Source organism: Eleutherodactylus coqui, chromosome 2 (genome assembly GCF_035609145.1).
Source record: "Eleutherodactylus coqui strain aEleCoq1 chromosome 2, aEleCoq1.hap1, whole genome shotgun sequence".
Taxonomy (NCBI): domain Eukaryota; kingdom Metazoa; phylum Chordata; class Amphibia; order Anura; family Eleutherodactylidae; genus Eleutherodactylus; species Eleutherodactylus coqui.
This window is the reverse complement of record NC_089838.1, coordinates 329,029,904-329,037,027: the sequence shown is the minus strand read 5'-3', so window position 1 is coordinate 329,037,027 and position 7,124 is coordinate 329,029,904. Positions and strand designations below refer to the sequence as shown.

The 7,124-nt window shown below is 45.8% G+C and overlaps 1 pseudogene; it reads right to left on the bottom strand.

Moving 5' to 3' along the window:
* Nucleotides 1–1,423: 1,423 nt before the first annotated feature.
* Nucleotides 1,424–2,371, bottom strand: LOC136610324 (olfactory receptor 6F1-like; annotated as a pseudogene).
* Nucleotides 2,372–7,124: the final 4,753 nt, after the last annotated feature.

Here is a 7,124-nt window from a genome sequence, read left to right as displayed (position 1 = left end):
TAGGGCTGGAAGGCAATCTCATACTCTGCATGTCATAGAGCCAATTTATGCCTCCTCTCTAGCTCAATGTCATCTTATGACCTTCCGATGCTTCAAACTATTTAGGTCTATGGCAGCGTGCGAGGAGTGGAACCACAGCCAAGGAGATGGTGGGGCAAATAAAGATGATTTCTGTCATGGTGGCTCTGCCATCTCCTTCCCTGTGAACTCCCATCCAAGTTACTGATGGGGGAGGTCACAGGGGAATAGTAACCAGAAGTTATCTCAATGTTCTTTGTCACTCATGACGCCACCATTCCATCCACTGTGGTGAAGCTTGTCGCTTGTCGTTGTAAAATAACTTAGTCCACACACAGGGTTAACTTTTTTTAACAAAACCGGGAACGGTCGGTAATGTCCGTTTACTGAAACTTCCACAACACGTTGGCACAGATACAGCAAGAGAAGGTGGTTGACAGGGAGGATACACGGGACAATCCGGACAATCCACAGTCATGTTATCTGTGTGATCCCGCTCCCTGTGACTCTTTCTTTCTCTCCAACTCTCTACAGGTGCACACTCATGCTTACGGTGCCAGAACACTCCAAGCCAGGATCCCTCGTCTCATCCGGTACTCAGTGGTAGCACCGGCACATCCCAGGCAGAGTAATCCCGGGCCGCACAACAGGGCATCGCTCGGCCTCTTCCGTGTCTCCACATGAGCTGATAAGGCAGTGGCTGTGTCTGGGCTGACTCTCACCTTACTGCACACCTTGCAGGACTCTGACTAAGTGTACTGCTCACACCAGCATCCTTGCAAACGCATATAGATTTCAAACCCATGACAGACAACATGATACATTTTCCAGACATAACCTAGTCATTAACCCATTCAGTTCTGTAGAGGTGCAATACACATCAAATGCATACACATAGAAGATGCTGACAGTACCATTGCACAGGACAAACACATTCAAACTTATGGAGGGGCCCCGCTAACTCTGGGCCACTACACTATCCAAAACTGTTCTTCTGCTCTTAGGCCAATCTTCTACTCCTCCTTCTGCTGAATGTGTGTTTTAGGTTGTGTGTCCACCTATAGGTACTTTTCACCTGTCGAGACCAGGTCTCGAGGACCATCTCAAACTAACTTTCCACCGATAAGATGAATTCATGACTCCTCTGTAGCACACGGGGGGGTTATATTGTTTCACCTACAGCAGTTTTCATCTTTTAGGGCTATCTCAAATCTGTATAGTTCTCTTCTTCTTCTGTTCCAGCAGGACTATCATCTCCAATGTTCTAGCATTACCTGAAATGGATTCTCTAGCTCTGAGGTCAATTGACAGCTAATCTAACTTACATCTAGGAGTACAAAACATGGAAATTTAATGTACTGAAATCATAATATGACTTTATATCCAATGACTTGTGTCCATAAGTCTACAATGCTTGCCACAACCTCAATGATTGAATATATTTAAAAATGGCGTCTCTGATCTCCTGGTTTCTCAAGCTGTAGATTAGAGGGTTGAACAAGGGAGTCACCAGTGTGTACAGTACAGACAGACCTTTGTTCAGATTTATGGAGTTATCTCTTGATGGGAAGATATAAATGGATGACAACGTCCCGTAGTAGACGCACACAACGATCAGGTGGGAGCTGCAGGTGGAGAAGGCTTTATGTCGTCCAATGCTGGAGGGGATCCTGAGGATGGTCCGGATAATTGAAATGTAGGTTACTATAATTAACACAAATGGTGACAAAAGGACAGGAAAGGACACTACAGTAGTGACCAGTTCTACGGAAGACGTACTGGAGCAGGAGAGCCTTAGTAGAGGAGCAATGTCACAGTAGAAGTGGTTGATGGTGTTGAGACCACAAAATGTTAACCTATTTAAGAAAATGTATACAAGAAGTGCCAAGATGAACCCCAACAGCCAGCAGGAGGCGACCATCTGCAGCTGATGGGTGAAGGTCATAATGGAGGCGTAGTGTAAAGGTCTACAGATGGCCACATGTCGATCGAAGGACATGGCCGCCAACAACAAGCACTGGGCAATGGTAGGGACACTCAATAAAAAGCTGAACTGGACTAGACATCGGACTACTGATACTCTTCCTCCTCCCACCAGTATCAGTCACAACAGGTTGGGGACAATGTTACCGGTGAACAGGATTTCAGATAAGGATAACTGGCTGAGAAAGAAGTACATGGGGGAGTGGAGGCTCTGGGTGACCCCAACCAGGACAATTACAAGGATGTTGGCTGTCAAAGCCAGGATGTGGATGATCAAAAACATAGTGAAAACTAACACTTTGAAGTTATGAAGGTTTCCGAATCCTAAGAGGAGAAATTCTTCGATAGTTGATTGATTTTTCATGTCCATTCCCTAGAAAGCAGAAGTAAGAGTAAGATGTGAGGGTATTAGGCCACAGAAAAAAAACCTCAAAATTGTACTTAATTAAATGTTTAAATTAAATTGTACCGTTAAATGTTTGACTATGTGACCCGCTGCAGCCTGCGGATCCGGTAAATGTTTGACTATCTGACCCGCTACAGCCTATGGGTCCGGTAAATGTTTGACTATGTGACCCGCTACAGCCTACGGGTCCGGTAAATGTTTGACTATGTGATCCACTGCAGCCTACGGGTCCGGTAAATGTTTGACTATGTGACCCACTACAGCCTACGGGTCCGGTAAATGTTTGACTATGTGACCCGCTACAGCCTATGGGTCCGGTAAATGTTTGACTATGTGACCCACTACAGCCTGCGGGTCCGGTAAATGTTTGACTATGTGATCCACTGCAGCCTACGGGTCCGGTAAATGTTTGACTATGTGACCCGCTACAGCCTATGGGTCCGGTAAATGTTTGACTATGTGACCCACTACAGCCTACGGGTCCGGTAAATGTTTGACTATGTGACCCGCTGCAGCCTACGGGTCTGTTAAATGTTTGACTATGTGACCCGCTGCAGCCTACGGGTCCGGTAAATGTTTGACTATGTGATCCACTACAGCCTGCGGGACCAGTAAATGTTTGACTATGTGACCCACTACAGCCTGCGGATCCGGTAAATGTTTGACTATGTGATCCACTGCAGCCTACGGGTCCGGTAAATGTTTGATTATGTGACCCGCTGCAGCCTGCGGATCCGGTAAATGTTTGACTATGTGACCCGCTACAGCCTATGGGTCCGGTAAATGTTTGACTATGTGACCCGCTGCAGCCTGCAGGTCCGGTAGATGCTACATTTTCGTCTGTTTTTTGGATTAAAAATGCATGCGGTTCCCGGACGACCATCTGACAATGTGTAAGAGCTCTTCAGTGGCTGAAGGCCACGGGGCTGATTCTCCTGCCGGCCTCCGTACCCCCGAGATGCTCTACCTGTCCATAGATGATACTGTGGCGGCCGAGGGGCCTCTTACATGGGAGGATAAACCATTCCGCTGGAATCTGAAGGATTATACTTCAGTGTAAATGCCGACAGACCGAATGACAAACGACAAATTTGTTCACTAGTTGTTCAATTTTTGCAGGCAGAAACCTGAACAACGGACTGACCCGTCACCTACGACTGCCTCTTACTGTGAATGATCCCCGGCCACTCCGCCTTCATCCACTACGGATGATCATTCCTGTGTAAATGCCTAGATTGATCATTGCTGGGACGTCCCGTTCAACATCTGCGCCCAACAAGTCATCCCGTGTAGAAGGGCCCTATGCTACACCACCCCCAGCGCCCCACCTGACAGTCTCACAAGGAGCGCGGTCAGACTGCAGAAAACGTAAGGGCCAATTCACATTGCCGTATTTTCCATCCATGTGTTGGCTGTGAATTTCACAGATGGCACTCAGCTCCATTATAGCCTATTAGCTCGTTACCTGCAAACTCGTCCACGTAGAATTTATATATTTTTTTCCCTAATCTGTGTTTTGTAGTATTTTACAACATAAGAAGTGGAAATAGTGAAAGCAATGTAGCAGCACTCTGCTTTCAGTACAGTTCTGTGGGTTTTTGGTATCGTCATCCTTTGCTAGGATGTAAAGGTTTGTGGGCTGTATACTCGTGAGCCGCCACATACAGCTGCCCATCAGAAAAACGTGTTTTTCTGAATGTACACCTGCTGCCTTAAGTGTTAGCCCTTCAGCCTTACTGATCGTCATCACAAATGCTATGTCTCAATCCATGTTAATGAGTCTTTGGTTCAAGTTTTAATCACGGGGAACACTGAGTATCCCTGCTAGCTTAATAATCACATATGTGCGACAACGACTTCTGCCCTCACGTGTCTGCCCATTTGGGTAGGCATAGCTTATGATAAGCATCCCCTTCCCCTCCGCTGTCGCGAAAAGGTAACAAACAGACAGAATTATTTTAGTATGTATAATATTAGTATGGATAAGGACTGATTTGTGAGTTAATGGAGAAGACATGCGATGTGCACAGATCCGCGCAGATCAGACCGTACAGCGACAAGTGTCCGTGTATAGCCTGCTGTGAGTTTCACCTGAGATTCCCTTTTGTTTCCGTTCCATTTGGAGTATAAAATAGCGCTGTTGACTGATAGATACACCAACTATGGTGGAAACAAATGGGAACCTTGTAAAACATGCGACAAAGTGGCGTACCCTTACACTACAGAAGTGGATGGCTTCCTGTGCTTCCATTTGGTGATTCCATCACGGCACCATTTCCAGCAATTGTTACAGAAGCCCCGAACGGAGTCACACAGCGTGTAAAATAACGCTACGTGAACGCTCAGAATCTAAGACATTGTGAAGGAGTTTGGAGGAGGATTGGAAATTGATGATGGAGGTAAGAGTCAGAAGGAGGAGAAAACGCTGAATTTTGGCCCAAGCCAAACAACCTGTAATCAGAGCAGCATGTAGTGTCTTAGGGCCCTCTCACACGGGGCAATTGTTGGGCGCAGCAGTGCCTGGCAGTCATCCCAGCAATGAATGGAGGCGGGATGGGCTGAAGATCGCTCCAGTTACCCGGCTCCATTCACAGTAATCAGACAGTCATTCATAGATGAACGCAGCATCTCCGCAGCTGGGTGAAGGTAGTCTCTTCCGTGGCAAGGTTATAAGATACCAAATGGGTTCACATGGCAATCTAGGGCCTAATGACGGCTCCAAGGGCTGCCAATAGGAAACACTGGAGAGTGCTATATACTGCAATACAGAAGTATTACGGCATATAGTACAAGCAATCAAGCAATTACAAGTACAAGCTCCCCGTGGGCACGAAATACAAAGAAAAGACTGAACAAGATATTTAAAAATATTAAAAAAAATATTACAAAATCCCCACTTGTCCCATTTATTGTATAAAAACTAAAGCAATCAAAAAGTCACAGAAATGGGGCCAATAAAAACTACCGCCTGCAAATAACAAGCCTCACACTGTATCATCGATGGAAGAATCACAAGATCCAGGAGCCACAATGTGGGGATGGGAAGCAGTAAGAAAGATAATGAAAGGTTTCTAACTATTAAAGAAGTAGTAAATCCTAAAAACGTTTCTCCCTCTGTGTATATATATATATAGTTTGGTGTCGTAATCGCGCTGACCGGCAGAATAAAGCAAATGTAATTTTTAGTGCACCGTGAACGCAGTATAACTAACCCCGCCCCCCCCCCCCCCCCGCCTCCCAAGGAAAGAACTGCTGATGATACTTTTTTTTTCTTTCCCATAATTTTTATTGGATTTTTATAGTAAACAAAGAGTAACACGAAGCAGACACATTTGTTGTTAGAATACAATTTTGGTAACATAAATATCTTGACCATACAAGGCGTTGTTGGATCTGCTGCTTTCTTTCATTGCCCCTCACTAAAAAAGCTTCTCAGTACATTACATGGATGATCCAATTGTACCATTATGGGGTTTTCCGGGTAATTTCTTGTATATAGTTTTGGGCAGAGGCGAACAAGAAGCTCCGGGGCCACAATGCAAAATCTGTGTAAGTGACCCCCGCATGCCACGGGCTGCAGCAGACCGGTGTGGTGGCCAGCAGTGTGGGGGGGGGGGGAGCAGCGAGCGGCCAGAGGTGAGGTGTTTTATCCTACACACATCTCGTCCCCCGACTGCCACCAATGTTAGGAAATCCCTTTAAAAGTACAACTTGACCCACAATAACAAGCGCTCATACTATGTTAGTACAAAAGTAAAGGGTTCTGGCTCTCGAAAGGCGGAAACAAAAATAAGAAAACAAAAACAACGAAAAACGGTGAAGAGTCTTGTAAATGGTGATCGGGCTTTGTGGAGACCAGGTTTGGAAAAGCATGACTGTAGTCTTCCAAAAACCCCGCTGTACCCGCCCGCAGTGCAGTATTGCAGGTCAGGCCCATTCACTTCAAGGGAGCTACGCTGTATTACTGGACACGGACAGGTGAGGCGCTGTTTCAGAAAGAGGATGTCAAATTTTGCAGAATGAAACTGAAGCACCATATAGGTCTATAGATTCCTATAGGGGCCTTATTACTGATCCTTGTGTATGAAGTCTAAATGGTCTCCGGTCCTGCTGCTCCGTGGGTCCTGGGATCAGATCTCTCCATGTTGATCCCTGTGGAAGGACACTGATGATGGATGATGTCTGGGTGATGTCCGTGCAGTATCTCACCTGACATGATCTGTTATGGTGAAGACCAGATGCATTTAATTACACAGCTGAAGCCGTTTTATATAATACCACGAGTCCCTCCTGGGAGCCTCCGCTGCCCTCGCTATTGTCAGTAGACTCGTTAGTGGTTTTATTCATTTAGTAGAACTATTAATACTGTTTTTATTGATGCAGATTTCATCATTGCATTGTGAAAAAATGGCACCAAATGTACTGAACCTGCACCGGCAATAAGCTCTGGCCACATAAAGTGCCCCTCCGACTACAAACGGCAGCAAATGTTTGGGCTGATAATTAATACATATACAATATAAATTATTTTCAGATTCGTCTCATCGCTCAGCAACTTGTCTCTTGACGTCTACATCTCTCTTGGCATACACCGGCCAACCACCGGCTGTCATGAGTCTTCCTCTCTCGTATCCAACATGTATGCTCAAATCATGGGAAGTCATTGACTCCTCTCTGCTTACTCTCCGTGATGCACAGGGCCTCCCCCTCTATTCTG